This window comes from Opisthocomus hoazin, chromosome 4 (genome assembly GCF_030867145.1).
Source record: "Opisthocomus hoazin isolate bOpiHoa1 chromosome 4, bOpiHoa1.hap1, whole genome shotgun sequence".
NCBI lineage: Eukaryota > Metazoa > Chordata > Aves > Opisthocomiformes > Opisthocomidae > Opisthocomus > Opisthocomus hoazin.
The window spans coordinates 31709583-31730695 of NC_134417.1; the positions used below are offsets into that span (position 1 = coordinate 31709583).

Sequence of the window (21113 nt, forward strand, 5' to 3'; positions counted from 1 at the left end):
AACAGATACTACTGTTCCCTCTGCTTTCTTTGTAGCCCATCTGTGTAATAAAGCTGTTGCTTGATCACTTGCTTAACCCTAAACCTTCAGTGACTGGGAGGGAGGAGTAGAGGGTAGAGTAGGGGGGACTCTGACTGTGAAGCAGGAGGCAGGGAGTGAATGATTTGTATGTGGAGATTCGAAAAGGAAGGGAGAGAGCAAAGGACATATTGAACAGGAAGGACCAGAAGTTGGATATGAAAGCAAGCGAAAAGTGGACGAGAAGTGAAACGCAAAAACAGCTGAGGAAATTTGTGATGGGGTGGGGAAGAGACAGGGAGAGGGAGCAGAAAATCAAAAACCAAGACAAGAAACTTACCACAAGCTGCATAAATTTCTGTATGTGTATGTACTGGCTTACATTAATATTTACCTAGAAGTTATGTGTCTAGGCCATTAAGAATCTAGACTTCCTAGTTAAGTACCCCAGAAGATTATTTATTCAGCCCATCGTAAGATTCACTGCTGCTGTTTGCTGACTACAGAGGGAGCTCAGACAATTTGAACTTAAAGACCAGCTTTTAGCTGGCTAAAGTTTGGTAAAACGATTTCTACTTCCTGTGTTATAGCTGGATACTTTTGTTTTAAAAACTGTAAAAGATGTGGCTTTCTTAGAGAGAAGAGACCTTGGTGTTCTTGTAGGATCAGGATGTGACTGTAGGTCAGCACCCTTACTGGTGGGAAGGAGAAATTGTTCAGGTCAAAATAATCTAGCTTGACGTTTATACTTTGTTTTCACCTGTGTGTGAAAAATGTAACAGTGTTTGGTTCGTGCGTGCACTTGGTAGATCACTAAGGAATCGACTGTGATAGCTTTTTAGAGATCTTGCCAAATGGCAAGGGTGTAAATGTAAGTACAGGAAAGGTCTCTGAGCATAGCACCTTAAAATGGAGATTACGAAAAAAAAGAAAATTTGTGGTTACGTAAGAAACTTAATTAATAAGCTGTGCCAGTCTCCACACTTGCAATTATGATCTTCCAAATTTTCAATTCCCATGACTCAGAATATAAACCTTAGTTACTGTTACCCATTGTGAATGAAGGGATCTTAACATGTTTCTTTGTCATCTGACTTCTAATTACTTATCTAGCAGCACTGAAAGCTATGGGCTTGTATTGCAGTTGAGAAAGGAAAGCATTACTTTGAATTCAGCTGCATTAATCTGGGATGCTTATGGAAAAAAACATTACTAATTGTTTTTGAGGGGAGAAATGAAGAATTTCTCACATTTGCTTCTGCCATGTTTAAAAGTGTTTGTATGTAAGTGCAGGTGTTTCTCATTCCCTGTTGTTTCCAAGTAAAACATTAGGAATTTTTCTTTTTGCTTCCCTGAAAAAGTCTTGAGCCTCCAAGTAGGGACCCACTAGAAAATGTCTGAGTATAAATAATTTTGCTAAAATGCTGCAAGTAGTCTTGGGCACTTAGGACCATCACAGGGTTTATGTTCATTTGATACTGTTTGTGTACCTTCTTACTTGGAAAGCCAGAAGTAGATGGGGATATTTGCCTTGGCTGTGCTAAGACAAAAAAGCAATGTGGTTACTGTGTGTATAGAAGGATTAAAACACCGAAAAAGTGGAAGGATAGAGAATATTTCCATGAGAAATTAAAGGATTAAGTAGGCAAAAAAAATTTTTCACAAGAAAGAGGAATACTTGCTGGAATATATGGCCTCGGCATTAAATGTTTTGTATTCCTCCCTACATCTCTGAAGACTGAACTGCACAAATGAGATTAGCGCCGTGCAGCCTAGCAGACATCCTGACACAGATTAGCCAAAAGCCTTCTTTGTGTTTCCTGTGTGGTTCCAGGCCTGAGTTTGGTGATTTTTATGAAGAAGACTGTGAAAAGTGAAATGCGTGCCTGTGTGCTGGATCCTCCATAGTGAAGCTCTGTGTAACCGCTTCTCTGGACATTCCTGCAGCGTGCTCTCGTAGCCCTTGTCCTGTGTGTGCCATCTGCGCAGCCAGCACCCTCACGCTGACTGGTGGGTTTTGTTGCTCAGAACAGGGTCACCCTGTGGTCTGAGCATCCGCCAGGTGCTAGCGCTCTGACCTGGTCCTGGAGGGAGTAAGGATCGATCAGTTATTGCTTGTTGTTATTAGCAACTCCGACCAACCTGCGCATTCAGAAGAGAGCCAGTGGTTTTCACAGGGTTGGCGTTCCAGCTGTCATCCTCGGTGGCAGCGGAGGTGGAAAGCGGGGAGGCTCTGAGCAGCCCCGGCAGCTGGGAAATGTTTTGAAGTTTCAGGAGGAAGTGTGGTTTGTTTGTTTTTTTTTTTTAAAACCATCGAAAAGCTAGCTGCTCCTCATTCTAGGACTAATTAGGGCAGCTCTGTTTTTAGTTGTATTCCAGTATTTACATGTTTACATCGTTTCTTAGTGGTTACCATGAACAGCTCTGTGACTTGATCTCCTTTCACTATTACTCCGTTCTTCCCACTCTCCCTAATTAACCATCGCTGCTTCTTGTTTCCCTGTATATGCTTTTACGTTCCTTTTTAGCCTTATTTTTCAGGGTGAGTGTGTATCGGTTTATTTACTGTGACCAAAATAAAAGAATAACACCATAACACAATCCTATACAAACTGCCTATATTTGAGGTAATGGTTATGTAAATCAGGAAACGGCAGTATTAAGGATGCCCATGCAAAGGAAAGCAAAACCAAAACCCTAACTCACCACCGAGAACAAATGCAAGTATTGCTGCCTTAGGCCTATGAATAGCTCCTCTGTGACCTGTAGTTATCCTAAATAAATTTGTAACCTGAAAAGTGTGTATTTATTTAACTTGACGATTTCTCTGCTGAAAATGGAAGTGCTGAAAAGAGAAAGTCTGGCATCTATCCAACCTCAACCTGAACAGAAGTTTTATAAATGTTTCGAGAAACAGAAAGATTTGTGGTAATTATAGCTCTGGTAATACGCCCTGCTTTTGGTTATACCAAGTGTTCTTTTCCTCCCGTGTGATGAGAGCTGGTTGCACTGGGGAGAGAGGTCTGCCTGGGCCAGGTGCCACATGCCAAAGACCCTGGCTTTTGTTTTATCAGACTCGGAGCCATTTCAAGCTGTACTGCAGCACTGCTGGCAGACAGGGGAAGTGACTCGGAATGGCTTGCAAGCACAGAGATATTCAGCATTACCTGCCTGCTTTATTACTCCTTCCAGCTTGCTTTCCAGCTGATTCTTAACTTGTAAGCAAGCTACCTCCGTAAAATAAGTTGTGTCAGCTGCCAAGCTGACTCTGTTATATGGTAAGTGTGACATTTTCCAAGCCTGTATTCTGTGGTCTGAAGGAGCTGTTGCACACTGCCATTAATGCCAGGGCCCCTTCCATACCCTGCCTGGTGCTGCCACAGCCATCGCTTGACCCCAAACAAGTTGGTCTCCATCTGCTGGTTTCTGTACGTCTCTGCTTTCGTTCATGTTGTAGCTGTCTGTGAGTTTCCCTTGTCCTTGATTCCCCTGGCACTAGAAAAGGAGCAGCAAAACATTAGAGATGGCATGTTCATCACTGACAGAGAAAATCTTGTCTCAAATGTCATAGTATTTTTGTAATCCAGAGGAAATGAATGAGAGACAGATAAGGTTCTCTTCCCTCAGGTGTTCTTGTAATTTGGTGCGGGTCTTGGTCAATGCAACACACAAACATAGGTAGTAAAGATTTCCTTCAAAAGTTGCTGTTTAATGCTAACTTCTGCTTTGAACATGAAGAAAAACAGAATGTGAGAATTTTCGCTAGGGCAGAGTTCAATCAGAGGACTTCAGCTGTCTTAAAGATGTCCAGGTTTTCACCCAGTTTACCATCATGCCTCCAGAGGCAGAGGTAGTGAGGGGGAAGGAGCCCTTGTTGGCCAGGAATGGGGTGATGAATGGAGCCTTGCCATGGGACAGGACAACTGGCAGGAGGGAGGGGGGAGGCAGAGGCCAAATTTTTGACAGGTTTGTGAAAGTCAGAACTGTTCCATTGATGTATGTCCCTCTTATCACCTAAGGACAATGTTAAGTTTGAATTCAGCTCTGGCAAACTCTGTTTTTCTCTTTTGTACGCTGGATGCTTGTGTTTCTTTATTGTAATTTGGGCTGTGGGGAAGGAATTAAGTGGATGCCGTTTAGGGAATTAAGTGGATGCCCTTTAGTGTGGGGAAGAAGGAAAGAGAAGTAGTAAGTGTGTTTAAAACAAAGAGTTCTATAAGCAGCAAAGTTAATTAAATCTCTTTTCCTGTGCTTTAGTATCTTGAGTCAGTCTCCTGAGTGGGGTGGAAGAGACTCCACTCAGTGTGGACAAAAAGGTGGACACCAGCATAAGTAAAGCAGGCACCATATGTCAGCTGTAATAGCAACTATACATTGTGACCAAAATTGAAGATAATAAAAAGGTGCCATAAAGAAAAGAAATGTAGTAAATACAGAAGAAAAAAAGGACCACTATTGATCCCAAAGAGTATTCATGGTAGAAAGGACAAGACGTTTAACAGGGAATTCCACTAGAAATGAGAGAGTTGCTGTGGGGTAAACTTTATTTCAAACCGTAGCACTCTTCAAAATTGATCAATTAGTTAGTTGGGCCAAAGCAGTTCTTTACATGATTCCCTGATTTCTCTATCCATGTCAAGGATGTTCTGTAAAACGGACAAAAATTCCTATCTCCAAAACTTTGGGAAGTATTTTAATCCTAAAATGAGTATGTAGAGAAGTTCCTCTTTCTCTTTGTGTGGAGAGGGCAGTGGCTGACAGGATGGGGCTTGCAAGACCTGAGCATGGGTTAGTCTTATGCTAGGAAAAAATGTTGTACGTAGTTGTAAAGTCAGTCTGCTTCACTGTATATCACTTTCAGTGATAACTCACTGAAAAATGGCAAGATGCTTTGGATGTAGGAATAAAGACATGGATTTAGTTCTACCTCAAGTCACTGGTATTGTGATAAATTGTTCCCCCTGCTGCCCCCTTTCTAATGCAGCTAGGGATTAGTCGTAAGCAAATGATGTTATCTGATCAGTACTATTCCGTGATCTATGCACAATAAGCTGTGATGTTAATACAGCCCTTACTGAGCAGGTGTCTAGTTTGAGTGATTATTGAAAACCTAAACTGAAATGGTGCTTATTTAGCATTTTTGGTGTTTCAGCTATTTCATCAAAATGCTGAAATTTCATCAAAATGGTCGAACGAGGTTGAACGGGCTGAGTCTGATGGTAGAAGTAACCTCTCTGTTCAGTAACCTCTGCTGTTGGAAGTACCTGGGCAGAACAGTAGTAGGGTGCTTGAACTGCTGATTAAACCTGGCCCTGGGATCTATACCAAGGAAAAGAAAGTAGGCTGCCTTTGGACAAGGGCATTCCCTTTCTTGACTTGAGTTTAGTTTCAGATATATCATTACCAGATGTTGAACATGAGATCTCCCCTCTACTCCTATGCCTATAAATTACAGAGCAGTAGTTAGTAGAATTCCTCAGGGCACAAGAGTTAAGGCTGCATGGTGTGCACACTTGAGGTTTCTGTGGCCACATTTGCAAACAATAAATGTTGTGTTTTTATCTTGTTTCCCTTGGGGAACATTTTTTGTGTAATCTGGTTAAATGGTACAAGGGTTTTAAGTGTGCATCTGTGTATGTGTGTGTATAAATATATACCCACAATTTATCCCCAGGCAAAAATATGAATCAATCGTTAAAGGTCAACAGTTGCCGTGTTGCTGAGCCAGTGATAAGAGGCTGTCTTCTGACGAGCCAAAGAATTATGCTTTATTAGTTATGTTCAGTTAGATAAATTATCAGAATGTGACTGAAAAGTCCTCTTGAAGTTTGTTAAGTTGCTGACTAACATATCTTCAGACATGTTTGCTGCTCGTATTGTAACTTACTCCTAGCATGCGTCATGGTGGCCTGAGAACTTGGCTTCAGATGTTCTGTGGAGTTACAAACACAACACTGTGGTCTCAAAACATAGCCTTTGGTGTGCTTCAGGTTGTTTGAGTTTTGTACCTTTTTATGGGGGCTGTTTAAAATAGAACCTTAGAAGCCCACCAAGTTTCTTTTTCTAGACCCTAAACGCATTAAGCCTTGCTGTGGTGGGTATTAGAAGAGAAGGGGAAAAGCCTTGGAAAGAGCAGTCACAAAAGTCCGAGTCATGTAGTTAGGCTACCACTGTACATTTGTCTGCTATTGCGATGGGCATAGGAATGATCCAAAATATCCATAAGCTTAGTAGAGCTTGAAGGAGAAATTCCCTTATTGCACAAGAAATTTGAGTGTGAGATAACATCCCTTATTAAACCTAGTTCTGTTCTCCATACTGAAGAGAAAAGCTCTGTGACTAGCTCGTTTCAGTGGTGCTGCTTCTGGAGTAATGCAAGATCAGGAAGATCTGGCAGTCTGTAAATTTGGCGTTATGTCAGCTATTCTGTATGAATTTTGCTGACACAGGCAAACAAGTAGATATGCCCTGCCCATAGCAACTTTTTTCTAGGTAACATCTTCTGCCTGTAGCTTTAAGAAAGTGGATGTGCTTAGCTGTACTGTTCATTTTATCATGAGCCTTGCAATAGTTTGTTGTTTTTATAAAGTCCATGTTCTTGAAAATAAGTAGATAATACATTAACCTTGTTTTTTTATATTATGAGGAAAGTTCCTGGATCCGGATAAAAGCATGAAAATTTGAACTCTCCAGGCTTACAAAATAGATGGCAAAGAAAAGGAATTAAAATGGAAGTTGTTGTGGATCAAGGGGGAGTTAGTCTCAGAATATTGTCTTTCTCCACATTGTAAAGTTGGACTGGCATAGCCATGTCAACTGGGAGTCCTTTTAGGAAAATTCCCTTTTCTAAACTGATGGAGCATTGCTGACAAAGCCTCCGTGGAGATGGCAGAAGAGTAATTCTGTGTGACTCATACTGTTTGAATACACGAGATGGCTGTAGTGGCAGAAGAGAGCCTTTAGGCCAGCGCAAACTAAGTATGTGCTAGGACGCTGTGTCAGCATAAGTGGGTCAAAAGTGTGGGGTAGCACCAATTAGTGGTTCCCAAGCTCGGCCCAAGAATTTAAGGGCTTTCCCAGGTATCTGAATGGATATAGAAACAACTCATGCCAGCGCTTCCTGCCGCTTACCATAAATAACATCTTTTTCTCTGCTTGTGTAAGTGGCATAATCTAACAGATAGGCAGAAAGCAACTTTCCAGAAACTTCTGCTGGGAATGCTGAATTGTAAGAAGGGGTTTTTTTGTCTTCGCTGGTGTGGTTTGACCTGGCAGCCGGCAACAGGTGTAGATGTAGTGAAATTGTTGAAGCATTCTCCATCCCTACAACAGATTTCAGTGAGAGAATTTTTTGTTTTCTATCCTAAATTTTTCTTGCTGGTACTACACTGAGATTTGGCGTTGCACAAGTAGCTAATATGATACCCTGTGTTTTATAATTGCTGCTATGCTAGAACTTCTCCTCCTTCTCATTCAACTCTCATAGTTTTGGTTTGTCTTGCAGAGTTGAATGGTAGTCCTGGGAAGATACAACAGGCTGATTTGTGTCTCTTGTTCATACAGAGTAATGCTGTTCCTCTGTTCTATTTTGGTGCAGCTAATGGGAGATATTTTCCTAATTCATTGCAACTACTGTTATGTTACTGCAACTCTCATGAAGTCACTGGACAACATAAGCCCACACCAGACTTGAAATTGGTGTCTTCCCCTCTCCCCATATGATTCAAAGTGAGGACAAAAGGACTATTTTGATTCATAAACTGTGGAGCGTGGAGAGGAAAGGATGCAGGAGTTTGAAACAGGATTTGGTGCCTGGGCACTGGAGGCAGATGTCTGTCAACTCACAGGAAGATATTTATAAAAAATTTGGTCTTACTGCATCTCCCTTTCATAATGTACTTTTACAGGTTAGGTTCCACTCTTTGGGACCTCTTCTTTGTTTCATGTCATTGTGAATTAGAAAGAAGACTTCATATTCCCTGAGGATAGCGAACTACCAGCCCTATAAATGAGTAATGAGCCATTCAAATCCTTAATGCTTTTGTACAGCTGACATTATGCTGAGAGCTGAGGAAACTTCCTTAAACTGGAAATGGTATGTAGGGTGTAAAAAGGAGCCAGGCAGTAGTGGAGTCACTAGACAAAGATTTAGGCTCCTTGGGGCACAGCCATTGGTTTCATGTATTACAGAGACATAGCATTAAGAAGAAATAATTATAAGGAAACCCTTAGTTAAATAAATACCCTGTTCATAGTATTTAAAGAATGTGGCTCTATCTACCCTTATCTAAAGAATCTTATTTTCAAGTTAATGCCTGAAAACCCAATTGTCTGGCTCCATATTCTAAAAGCCAGCGGTGGCTAATCTGGAGTCTGTGAAGGGTCTGAATAGACATGTAAACTTGTGGCGACACATCTACAAGGTATTGTATGGTTTCACTGATGGTTGGTAACTGATACTGTTGGACCATAACTGGGAGGTAGGATGCTATGCACAGGCTTCAAGAAAGCTAGCTTTCTTGTTTGGCTTAAGGAAGCTCACCCGTCTCCACTAATAGCTAGTGTGTATGCATAGTAATGTTGTTCATAGGTGCACAACATGTACAGCAGATTCTGTCTCGGAGCTGTTATCAAAAATAAAAAGTCCTCTACGTGGTGTTCTGGTCTCTGTTTCTCTGTGCAAAGAAGGGAGGTGGAGGATATATATATCATTCTGAAGCCCCTGTGCCACCAAAAAAAAAGGCAGTCACCAGTGCTTAGAGTACACAAGGAGCAATGCACTGAGGCTTGATAAGGCGTGTTACAACATCATGTTCTGGTTCTCTGTTTTCTTGAACTTTGTTTAGCCAGTTGCAGCAATTTTTGTATGCTCGGCACTACATTTCCAGTCACGTTGCACTGAGTATGTGATACATGGCATTTGATTCATCGTTGCCTCCCATCACAAGAGCTGAAGAATTGTGCAACTGATCCCTGTATGTGGAACTTCTGTCTGAGTCCTGTGAGAGGAACTGATTGAGTTCTGAGAAGAGTGAAAAGCAGCAACTGTTTTACTTCTCACTTAGTTCTCTTCCCTACCAGTTTTCTTTGTATGAAGTAACACTTGACTTCCCTCACTCAGTACCACCAGACTTGTGTTGAAAGCATCTTCTGGCGCTGGAGTTTTTCTGGACTATAGTAGGGCTAGTATGTGTTATACAAAGCATCAGTTATACGATGCATTAGAGGTTTTTCTGCAGCCTTCACAATTTCACTTTTAGACTCGCCAGTTGCAGCATTTCTCACTCGTTTCTTCTCAACGCTTTGTTGTTCTTTCGAGAACAACAGAAAGGAGGAACAGTTCTAGGAAACTGGAGAATAGCAAAATGTTTATCGGATAATGTTAAGTACCAGGCATTTTTTGTTATATCGCAGGGCATTAAGTATCAGATGACATGAATAATTACACATACAGTGCTCATTGTATCACAGTATAAATGAGCCTACCTTAAAGCTGCGTAGTCCTACTTTTTATGGTTGTTTTCAGCATGCCCATACTATCTTGTAGTGGGTGATGTAGACGTGCCCTTACTTCTGCTTGCAAGGTGATAACCTGCAAAAATGCAGTCATTTATTAGGAAAATGTGGTAAATTAGTACAAGGAGAAAATGTGGTAAATATTGTGCAAGATTCTTCATAAAGAATCAGAGTGACAGATGATAGATTTTTCTGCAGCACACTGTAGGTGTGGACTGAATCTCTCTATGGTTTAGAGAGATTTTGTGTTTCTCTTTTGGTTTTGTACCAGCTGAATGTTTCAGAAGGTTAATGTAGATTGATGGGTCATTACCGCACCTGTAACACAACGGCTGCTGTGTTTGATCTGTTGGCAGATTTAACGCGAGTTTTCTGACCACCACCGTTAATCATGTTCCGCACCAGTAAATCAATGATGGAAACTAGGTCGTGTGGGTTGATTCCTAGAACGTAGAACGTTGGGTTAAATATGGTCAGGTGGTGTGGTAGCTTGAATATATATGAAATTGTGGCTTAGTGCCCAAAGTTGAGATATGCAGGGGCAGTCCTGTAAACAGTACATGACTGAGATGATTATTACTTGTACAGCACTGCAGCTGTAAGGATTTGTTTTATTGAAAATGAAAGAAAACAATGAAACCTAGTTACCAGAGAATTCTGCTTTATTCTTATTGCACATAAAAATGTAAGCACTGTTAATTTATGCTTTTTTTTACACCGACTGCTTATGGAAATAGTTTTAAGATCTGAAGTTCAGGCTAAGTTTGAAACTGTTTCTCATTGTCTTTTGCCAAGATTAAACTATCGTCTGAGTAAGATAGTTTCTGAGCAATCTTCTCCAAAACAGAGGAGTAGGTTCCAGGAACTGCCTAACTTGCAGATGCGTACAGAAGTGTCTCTGAAGGAAAACTTGGTAAACCACTTGTGTGGGAAACTAATGCCATTTTGGCAGTACTCTGGGGTACTGATTATAATTTATTTTTGTATTAGCAGAGTAATCCATGAACAATTTTCTCTTCTCCTGAGGGAACTGACTGTTTTGCTTTAGATCAGATTTAAGAAAATCAGGACTGATCAATTGAATATTGTCTTGTATTACCATCTGGAGTTTTTGTTATATTGTTTTTTTCTATAAAGTACTTTACTTATTTTATAACTCTTCCATTATAGAGTGCTCTAGCAGAAAGGTTAAACTTTACTGCCTGTCTTTGTTATCTTGGGAAGAGGCCCTACCAATGAAAGGTAAAATCGTATTGCAGCAAAGTAAGTGTTGCATGAAGAATAGTGAGTCTGTAGTGCAGACTGGGATTTAGTGGTTGTTGTTCATGCCAGAATACAGAGCTGCTAGCAAGACATTTATGAAACACAGTAAATTCTTATGCTAGTGTTTATGTTACATAGCTTGAAGTAGCTCCAAAGAAGCTATTATTTTGTGATCTCTGGCACTGAAGTCACATTACAAATTGGATTAAGTGGCCTGCTTTGAAAGAGTGTACCAAGTTCTAGGAGCCTTGCTCAAGGGAAACTTGGTATCGGTCAAGTGCTCTTGACACAAACGTGAGGGGTATCTGTATGCCTTATGATTGGTGATAAACATAGCATATGTCATCACTATATATTTTATGCATGTGAAAGAATAGTGTTTTGGTTTGGATTTGTGTTATTTAAGCAAAATAGCAACCGGTAAATAGGGCTGAAAGCCACTTTTCTGTGCCCTGATTTCTGCATAACTTGCTCTCCAAGTTCTTGGTTGCTGACAGGTGTGGATAGTTAGTTTCAGCTCAGTGATGATCGAATAAGCAGTCCCTCTTCATTCTGATCTAAAAGCTTTATTTGTTTACCTAATACATTACTCAAATGTAGAAACCAGTAAGAACACAGCACCTTGCAAAAACAGGGGCAAGTGACCCCTGGTGTGCAAAAGGTATGAGTCACGACCGTCACTCCTCTTGCTCCATTCTATGGCATCTTTGAAAGTGTTTGTAGTGTCACTGAAGTAGAAAGCAAGACTGCTTTGATTAGCAGGTTAGCTTATCAACTCCTTTTTACACAGCAGATTCCTGGATTCAGCAAGTGACGAATGTTTAACTTGGACATTGACCCCACCTCTAGGCAGGTTCAAATACATTTAAGGCTCTTTAGAGCACAGACACGGATTTTCTCTCTCCCATCCTATTCTTCCCATTCCTAGGAAAAGCAAGGAGGGGAGGAGTTCAGAATATAGAGGTGATAATTAGGGATGTAACTGTAGAAGAAGATATTGTTTGTCAAAGTCATGTGTTATAAAATGCAAAGAACGTGCAGTTACGCTAAGCTAACACTGTGGCAGTAACCCTACGTACTGAACTTCCTGACACTGAGTCTTCACATCGTGTTGCAGGTGGTTTGCAAAAATAAATACTTTTTTTCTTTGGCTGGTGTCATTTTTGTGTAAAAATATGTGCATCTGTGAGCTGGTATATGCATATATATATGAAGCATTGACAAAGTGCAAGCATTGCAAAATCATGTGTCAGAATGCTCAATCACGTGATAGTTTAAATTTTTAAATATATAATAATTTCTGCCTTCTTTCCTTGGGGTTCAAGTTTTGAAACTTTTGCTTGAAAGCTAGAGGCTGATTGTAATTCTTTTTTTGTTTTATTGGTGAAATTTTCAGGTAATCTTGCGATCCATGTGATGGGGCTTTAAGAAAAGCACCAAACATTGTGAGGCTTTGAAGGTTCTGATTGTGGACACCTGTGCACTGCTCATGAAGAGCTTGATCCCATTTCCAGAGTCTCTTGGCTTGATTTAGGGACACATTAGGTATTATTTAAAGAAGAGCCATACAGCGGGGTCATGCAGATGGTATTGATCCAGCAGGAAGTTTCAGACAAACTGTGTCTTGGAGAACAGTGAGATGCACGTGTCTTAAGGGTTTGTAACACACGTTTTCCTTCTCAGCTTGGCACAAAGGGAGAGAAAAAATTTAACACGTAATGATGAGTAAAGGATTTGGATTATTCCTGGCTTCTAAATATGCTGGAGCTTTCCTAGCAGTACAATACAGTCTTGTCCGAGTGACACACTAAGGATGTCTGGGACCTAGTTTGTCTTCTCTTTGCTCAGTGTTCATTACATTGCTATCTCTCAGTAAGTGACTTACCTGTGTTTGAATGTCATTGCCTTCCATGTGGTCACCTGCCTGCTTGTTCCCATAACATGAAGCATTGCAAAGAACAGACTGAGGTTTGAACTCTGAAGCCCAGCTCTAGGATCTCTGGAGATCTCTGTTTCTTGGGGATCCTTTCTCCTTAACGCAAATGATTTGTGAATATGAACCACTGTATTGCGTAAACCAGCCAGAGGGAAATGCCTTGTGCTAGAATGGGCTGGCTTTAAATCTTGCCTCTAAGAGTAATGGAGTAAGGTATCTATTCTTGCTTAGGATTCACTTCCATGAGCTTATTTCTGGATCAAGCTACAAAGAGGTCATGTCGGTATGGACACCCTGTTTCCATGGGGTCCTAGTCATAGGACGGGTGTTCAAATTCTTTCATTCGTCTCTAGTGATATGCATCTACCTCTCGGGTGAGGCCCGAGCTATCAGCTGATAGTGTGATCCGGGTTAGGCATCTCAATCCTATTAATTAAATTCCACTTTGCTTCAGTGAGTATTTTATTTTGGGGTTTTTTTGATGCAAGGAATGAGCCCCAGGTTATACCTGTTTCAGGTGAGTTTCAAGGTAACTCTGGGGATGAAATTCTTCACCACAGGAAGGACGTGAACTTTCATTTCTCACATCTGGGATGAGACCTCCGTTTTCTGAAGCGCCGAGCGAAAGGAGAGCAGTACCATTGTTTCCTCCCGGCCCTGCCGTTCGGCTGCTGTTTGTGTCCAGAGGACAGCGCCTGGTTTGTGGATCCTGCAGGAACTCCGGGTGCGGAGCTGCCTCAAGGGAGAGAGAATTCTTGGTGTGTGAAGAGCATAAATGTCAGCACAGTCACCAACTGTGCTCACACGGACACGTGTACACAGGGAATCCATGGCCTTGGGCAGTGGTTGAGCTGTGCTTTGGGGGATCGTCTGGGCACCTCGGACGCTGCGCTGGGAAGCTGAGGCCGGCACAGGCCCCCAGCACCTAACTGGTTTTGGCCTCGCTATTGCAGCCTCTTCGCACGTGGCTGCCCGGGGCTCTTAAGCTCCCTCCTCGTCCCGGAGAGAGGTGAATGCTCCTGTCCCAGGAGCCACGGCTCCCGGCCTGGCGCTGAGGCTCAGAGCCGCCGGGGCAGAGGCTGGCGAAGCCCAGCCTTGCGGGGCCCTACGGGGTGCTGGAGACCGCGTCCCCCCCGTACCCCAGCGACGAGCCTCCGGGCGGGGGTCAGGCCTGTCCCGGGGGGATCACAGCGGGACCGGCGCGGGGGGGAGGTTTCTCCGCGGCGGGAGGGACCGGAGGAAATAAAAAGCAGCGTGTGCGGCGCTGGGGGAGCTCTGCTCCCGCTCTCCGGCCGAGCCGTCCTACGCTGCCCTGCCGCGGAGCCGGGTAAACTTCTTGAGCGGCCGTCGGGAACCAGGGGAGCGGGAGCGCGCTCGGCCGGCGCGGGGCTTTGTTCCCGGTGGGGCGGAGGAGCGGGGGGAGGGAGGAGGCCCCTCGGCGGGCCGCAGCGCTTCCGCGGCGGGGGCTGAGGAGAGGCGGCGGCTGTGGGGCGCCCCCCGGGACCTTCCTGCCCGTCCGCGGTGGTGCGGGAGCCGGGCAGGCGGAGGGATCGGGAGCGCTGGGAGAGCGGGCCGGGGTTCGTCTTGCGGGGAGGGCGGGATGGCGGCGGGCCGGGTCCGGCCGAGAGGGCGGGAAGGCGGCGCGGCAGCCGGGCCGGGTCTCCCCGCGCCGGGCGGGCGGGCGGCGAGGCGCGCCTTTCCCTCCCGGGGAGTTACTGGAGCCGGCGGGGCTGCGGCCCGGCCCGGCCGAGCCGGCTCTGAGCCGCTGCGTCTGCGGGGAGCGGTGCGGTCTGTGGCCGCCGCGCCCGGTGCCCGGCTGCGGGCTGCCGGCGGCGGTTCGCCCTCGCTGGGTGAAGCTCTCAGCTGCCCGGCGGAAAGGTCAGAATCTCTGGCTGCTGGCCGGTGTGCTCTTCAGGCCGGGGCTGGGGGTCTGCGTGTCTGCTGACAGCTGCCCGGGCTGCGAAGGGCTCTCCGGCGTCGGCGCTGGCCGGGAGCGCGGGCCGGACGGCCCGGGCTGCGGAGCCGCCATCCTCCCAGCTGGGATGGTCTCCAGGGCGGTGAGGAGCTGTGCCTCAACCCAGGGGTTCATTGCCGAGCCTAGAATTAGGCCGTAATTGCAGCGTAATTTGAAATGCTCCTTTTTTTTTGTTGTTTTTGAACGTTGTTTACGTGTTGAGTGGTGTGTTTTTGCGCTGAGTGCCTGGCGGTAGCCGTTAGGTCTGTAATAGCAGCGCTGAGGTTTCCCTAGGCACGGGACGAAGCGGTGGTGAGAGCCACAGGGGCTGCAGCTGTACGAGCGAGACTTTGGGTCAACTTGATGGGACGTTTGATAGGAAACTTCTGGATACTGTTCAGCACTGTGACCGATTGCAGATGTCTTAAGCTGGCTGATTTCTGAAAGAAACTGCTGCAGTTAGTCAAGTTTATTGTGTAGAAGGCTGAGTGGGGCTCTTGCCAAAACTAATGAGATTCTCGATGGCGTTGAAGGTGTGAAATAGAACATCTGAAGTATTGGAAGTAGTGGAATTTCTCATCCTGTGTTGCCAAAAGGGTGTTTTGTTTGTTGTAATTAAATTGATTACTTCTTAGAACTAATGCTTATTGAAAGGCTTAATTAGTCATTTAATTTGTTGAAAGTACAGCTGCTCATAAATCGGTGCTGCATTGCCAAGAGTTTTCCATGAGTTAAAACAATCCATTTCAGCGTGGATGTGTATGTGCCACGGGGAAGGATTATTTAGAGAAGGCAGTGTCCACAGGTGGATTAATCGGTGTTCTTTGCAATCTCTGACTTAATCCAAAGTACCTTTCTGCAGTTCACACTTTGTTTTGCTGAACAGCTGCGATACTTTGGGAGGTCGTTACTGTTAGCACGAGCTTCTTTGGCCTGTTCTGGTTTCCTGGGCATGCAGAAAATACTGATAGCTGGAACATAGAAAAAGATCCCTGTTGTGGGTTCTTTCTCTGGCCGTGCTGCTTGCAGTGGCACATGAACCCATTGCTCAGGCTTATCACTGTCTTTGACCATAAGCTCTACGCCTAGCTCTGCAGCTGGCAGAAGATGTGGTATCGCTGAGATAGTGATATAATATTGCAGAAGATTGGAAGAATACAGCAATTTCTTTGTGTCTGACAAAGCTGATGGAGAGTTGCTTCATCTCTTTTGTGTCTGACTTCTCTGGAAATGACAGAGAATGAGGTGGTATTTTGCAGGCTTATTTGAGTAAAACGTTATTAGTGTAATAACTTGTGTGTCTCCTGAGCATACTCTTTAACAAAAACAGAGATGGTATCCAAAATGGCAAGCAGTGCGGAAATTGCAGAACAGGTGTAATGAAGGAAAACCAAATGTGGTCAAACATTTGCAACACAAGGAAATTAATCTAGAAGTTACTAAACATACTACAAGAAGTGTAATGGTTGGTTAGGCATTTAATTTTGGGGCTTAGAGTTCTTTTTTATTCCTAGTGAGAATTTCTAGTGGTGTTTTTCTGGCTGCCAGTTGAAGAATCAAATTGTTGACTTATTTGCATGCTGGAAGAATCTGCTGATCCTTATCGAGTACCTACTGAGAACCTACCAAGAAGGTACAAATCCTACCATAGTAAGGAGTGACTGTGCCTTATCCATCAGCTTCGTGAAACTTGTCAGATATTTACAGCTTTTTTTTTTTTTTTGATGGAGGAAAAGAAAGGTACTGAAGCAGCTCACACATTGCTGTTTGTCATTGTGTTTTTGTGATATGAAAAATGGTATGTGTTGCTGTAAGTACAGCTTTGCCACACTTTCGCCCTTTAAGTGCAACCTGAAGTATTGCATAGGTAGTCTGATTCCTAATTCTGACACTGGCTCGTTGAGTGAAGTTGGGCAGATCACAATGGCAGTGTTTATCTGGATGTTAAGTAAGGTACTCATTTACCTCATATTGATGGTTTAAGAATTAAAATGAATAGCTTGAGTGAAATAGCACTGTGGAGCAATTCCTGTTGTTTACCATTCAGAAATATAAGATGGTGGATTAATAGGCTAAGACTGACCAGCAACAAGGAAGCAGAGCTTAGAAACAAAGAACCTTTGTAGGTCAAGTTAACCTTAGCTCCTGTGCCTTCCATACAGAGGGCTCAAATACAGGACTGAAAGTAACCAGAAGTTGCCAAACGCTAACGAGAGTCTTGATGTATCAGCTACACACTGGAGGTATTGAAGAACCTTCTCTTGAAAGTCCTTCTTGGTGGACACTCTCCAGCCATGGAGAAAGGTGTGTGTGACAGGAGAGGTAGGGGACATGGAGTGACTTAGTGGTTCAGGTTCTTTTTGTCGTTGTGGTTTTTTTTTTTTGTCATTTTTTTTTCGGGGGGGGGGGGATTGTTAGTTTGTTTTGGGGTTTTGGTGCTTTTTTGTTTTTTGTTTCTCCTGGCCTCAGTACCTTTATGGCTGCAAGGTGAGAAGCAAGCGAGGTGACTGTACAGCCTCTCTGAAAGTCAGTTCAGTCCCTGCTTAATTGTTTCTTACACAGCAGGCCTGTAACAGGGATTTTTGTGTAAGTATTGTCAGGTGGTTAGCAGCAAATTATTTTCGTGAGGGGTAGAGGATAAGGTGGGGGGAAGCGTGCATGCTGGAAGTGCCAAAGCTATTAAAATTTTGGCAGGCCAGTGTCCCCAAAGCGAGGCCTGCCATTTGATGATGAATGAAGATTGAGTTTCAGAAAAGCAGCCTGGAAGATGATATTTTTCACCTGGACATAGAGCAGTCTGCTACCCTGCTCCTTGCAACACCCCTAGCACTCTGACACGAGTGTACTTCATTGTATTCATTTTGGCTTTTAAAATTAATCCTTTAGTGCAGGGCTTGGGAAGGCAGAATAAACATCATAAACCACATCTGATAAATGAGAGAGTGAGGAGGTTTTCTTACCTTTAAACTATCTTTATGGCAGTGTGGGAGAGTCTGCAGTGACAGTGGTAAGTGCCCCCTCTCCCTTTTTTCCCCACTTGGTTTGGTAGTCTCCTGTATTGATGTATTTCACCATGTAACTGTTGATTTGAAGTTGCTGGTTTTTTTTAGCATAGTTTAAGAATATAACTGGACTTGCACACTCAGGACTTCTTAAGTCCAGGAAGGGAGTATAGCTGTTCTATGCTTGATGTGTTAAGGCAGAATTTCCGTAGCCTGCAGGGTCTGTTGTAGCCATCTGCCAGTGATAGGAAATGAACATTGCCTTGCTCTGCAGGGACTAGGTGTTCACCTTGCTTTTTTCTTTTTCTTTTTTTTTTTTTTTTTTTCCCCTCCCCTCCCCATGCTACTATCTAATTACTCTGCAGGTACAGACTTGTGCGATAACAGAATTGAGATAATGAATTGCTTGAGGCATAGGGTGACAGATTGATTTGCAGTGATCTAATGGACAGGTGTGTTGATGCAGCCTGTTTCCAGTGCACCTCCACTGGAAAAGATCTGAGGAAATGAAGCAGCCTTGGAGATGGAGGAAGGGAAGATGCTGTTATGCCTTTGTAGTTCCTTAAACTACGCAGACACTCTCTTAGTTTTGGAAATGGCAGAAAGAGGATGTTAATCCACTTAGGAATGTATTTATTTGTGATTTTGAGGAATGAGAAAGAGAATGGTGGTGTTCGGGGAGCAGTCTATTGTGTTTACATATTCAGGAGACACTTCTAGGGCTTAGCCTTTTTATTTAATCTATCAGTCTTGCATTGATTTACTGAAAGACAGAGGTGGTGGTGATATCTTTTAAGCCTTAACCACTGAAACAAACAAAAAAATGTAGAGTTGAGGTTGTCATTTTTCTTCCCAGTTGGATGAAAGTTGTATGCTTGTGGACAGAGTGAAAAAGCGAGTGATTATGACTTTAACCTGCAGACATATGTTTTTACTTTCAAATAAAATGCTGTAGTTATTTTTTTTTTTCTTGAAAGAGGTAATTTTAGTTGAGTAAACTGTGGAATCCTGCAGTGTGAGTTTGTGGTTCTTCCTTGTGTTGAAAAAATCATTAGACCATCTGTAAAACTTTCAGTGTATCATCCTGCCCTCTTGTCCCTTGCCTACCATTTCTCAGACTATATGTTTTGTGAGCTCACTTGCATTGATCAGTAGAAGAACTGTATTTACAGCTGAATGTTTAGTTGAAGTGAAATGGGTTGGCTTCTTTCTTCCGTAGGTCTTTCTATACTTGCCCTTTTTCTGCAGCTAGTACTACTAAAATTCATGTTAGAAGGTAAGGTGAAAAAAGAAGTCACTAGTGTGTAATTTGTTGAGGCCTATCTACATTTGCATAATATTGTCTTGTTGGATATGAGGGTCTCTGCAGAAATATTTTCTCTAGCAGTGTTTCTTTGCACAAATAAAAAAAATCACATTGCACCTTCTGTCTTTCAGCATGAAAATATCTCTGACAAAAACTTCAGGTTTTTGCAAGACTTCTTGATTTCCAAATTAGGATATTTTGTGTCCTAATTGTCCATATGCATCCCGATTAGTACATTTTGAGGCTTTTTTCTGCCCTCAGGTTTCTGTATCTCTGTTTTAGTGATTCAGCAGTTGGCTGCAGTTGGAAGTGACCCAGGGGACATCTCCATCTGGCTTACCACCTTTTCTCTGGAGCAGATGAGGAGGGCCCAGACAGCTGTGTGCTACGTTCTGCACCTCCTTCTCGCCTGCTGGTCAGTGTCAGGTTGCTGCTACTGTTTTGTGTCCTTGCAGAAGTGGCTGCCGCCTCTTCCTCATGTCCTCTTGCAGCTGCAGCGTCAGTGGGTCAGTCCTCTCTGCTGGCTAGCGTAAGTCCTTGTTTCAGGGCAGCAGCTGGGTTTGTAGTGGGCACCGGAGCTGGCATGTTGTTATTGGGCCAACAAGTTGGTAGCTGGGAGAGTGGGAGGAATTGAGGGCATCCCACTGGGAAGGAGGGAGGGGGAAAAGTTGGTTTGGGGATCTGAGACTGGACCATTGTAGTAAGTAATCCAGTAGTCAGAGAGCCAGGAAGAGACATACTGTAGCGCTGTGTTTGGGCTGCTCATCAGCAGTGTGGAAGTAAAGGAGAGCAGGAGCTTGAGCCTGAGCCTTCTGCGTCACAGGAGAGTGTACTGGCTCAGAGGTCCTCTGGTCTTCCCTCTTTGTATGCTCTGCATGCAGATTCTGCTTTGGTGTGAAGTGGAATTGCTGTACCAGGAGGAGACTGCTGGCCAGGCGTAGCTCAGGCATTCCTGGCTGTTTGATAGCAACTGCAAGCTAATGGATTGCTCCATTAGAGGTTTCTTCTGGAGGTGGGGTGGTTTGTAGCACCTAGCCCTAGCAGTGTTAGGCTCTGTACCTCATCATGGGCATCCTTGTTTTCTGCCCTTCCCAAGGCTAGTGAAGAGGGAGACATGATCTGGGTTCCACAGCCTTGTAAGAGTTTTCCCCTAATTGTGGAAGACTTAGTCATGGAAACACAACTTGTGTGCAACCAAGCTTTTGTTTGTCTAGCTTTAATGATTACAAGGTGATAGCAGGTTATTACAGGATACTTTCCTAGCAGTCAGTGTCCTGAAAATAGTAACTGTGAGAGCAAAGAATATCTTTGTGGGTATTGTGTGCTTGTACGTCTGGGAACATGCGATTTCCTGAACATGTGTTAGGTTTTGTTTACCTGGTGTATCTGAGCCTTTCTCTAATGTTTGCAATCCAAATGTAATTTTTTACGAATTGTTGACATTATACTTTTGCCACGTTATGGGTAATTTGCCTTTCATTATATATATATATGTATATATGAAGAAACTTCAGCTGCCTGGATTTTGGTAACAAACTGTTCCGTTTGGGTTTGAGGAAGGAGTTGTTATCTGATTGTAGTTCATAAACACACAGCCTGTTGCTATGGTCAAGAAGTGAGAGCCTGGAACCTGACTAGCTCTGTGGTTAAACTCACTGCTGTTGATTTTAGTCTGATCAATTTAATTTGTTTGAAAAACCTCTGAAAACACTGCCTTATGAACACAAGGTATCTCACTAATTAAAAATAAGCCTTTCCTGAGGTGTGGTATCTTTTTTTGCAGTCATTCACTTATTCTTTGCAGCTATCAGCAACTCTCAGCCTTCAGAATTACTTCTATTTTCTATTAAGACAAATTTGATTCAGGAAAGACAAGTACAGTTTATGACCTATGACTGCAGCTTCTGGGAGACCTGGCATTTCCAGTGATGGTTTCAATAGATTAGGATGTTTAAAATCAGAATCTCTGGGAGGATGTACATTTTCAGTAGTTAGACAGGGTTTTAAGTACTAAGATAGTAGAGTTCAGTCAAAACACTGAGATTGTTACTAGTCTGTTTTTTACAATTCCTCTCTGTTTTCTCCTGTCTGGTCCAAATACTGGATTTTTTTGAGCTG

At 43.4% G+C, this 21113-nt stretch overlaps 1 protein-coding gene across 9 annotated transcripts in view; it reads left to right on the top strand.

Moving 5' to 3' along the window:
- TNS3 (tensin 3) overlaps positions 1 to 21113 on the top strand; it is a 250157-nt gene that overhangs the window by 18825 nt on the left and 210219 nt on the right. The window contains exon 1 of one of the 9 annotated variants that reach the window (XM_075418534.1): positions 14022 to 14060. The exons of 7 other annotated variants lie outside the window; for them this stretch is intronic. The gene's annotated coding sequence lies outside the window, so the exon portion shown is untranslated. Of the gene's footprint in view, positions 1 to 14021; positions 14061 to 19326; positions 19411 to 21113 lie in introns of those variants that run through there. One more of the 9 variants, XM_075418532.1, reaches the window with a different exon arrangement.